Below are 688 nucleotides of genomic sequence, written 5' to 3'. Positions count from 1 at the left end.
GCGTGTATATCCGGACATTTTATGTGCGTTCACAAGGTTTCAGTGAAAAACGACGTTTTTTGTGGCTTGTGTAAAAAAGATAAAGAAATGCCTCGTGAATAGTTAGAATGAAGCATCAGAAATTGTCTTTTTTACACAAGCCACAAAAAACGTTTTTTTTCACCGAAACCTTGTGAACGCACATAAAATGTCCGGATATACACGCGGGATTTTTGTTTCGAATTTTTCAACTTCTCGGAATTTGGATTTCGACAATGGGTGCATATGCACCTAGGAGCCAAAACGCCACTCTCCAAAAAAGCGAACAGAATGCTTTACTTGTCAAAGATATATGGAACCCATTCGGTTTTCCTCATTAGTCAGGCTAGTTATATGCATACACTCTAGCATATCCACTCTGGTATAAATTACAAAAAAAACTTGGTCAATAAAAACAAGAATATACCCAAGTACATACCAAATTGAAGATCAATGAAATCTGATATGGGTGAACCATGAAACGGTGTTTACATCAACTTATAATCATGGAAATCACCTAGTGAATCTCAAAATAAGAAAGCTCCCAGCTTCTAAATTTTAAATCAAGGATACTTGTTGAATTGGGGGTGGTAAGGGTGTACACCTTGAAGACAGATGATGCATGTGGGAGTCACATTGTGACAAGATGGAGAAGGGCGGTGATTCAATG

The sequence above is a fragment of the Triticum dicoccoides genome, chromosome 6A, assembly GCF_002162155.2.
Source record: "Triticum dicoccoides isolate Atlit2015 ecotype Zavitan chromosome 6A, WEW_v2.0, whole genome shotgun sequence".
In the NCBI taxonomy this organism is placed as follows: domain Eukaryota; kingdom Viridiplantae; phylum Streptophyta; class Magnoliopsida; order Poales; family Poaceae; genus Triticum; species Triticum dicoccoides.
The sequence above is the reverse complement of the archived record's forward strand: the minus strand, read 5'-3'. Positions refer to the sequence as shown.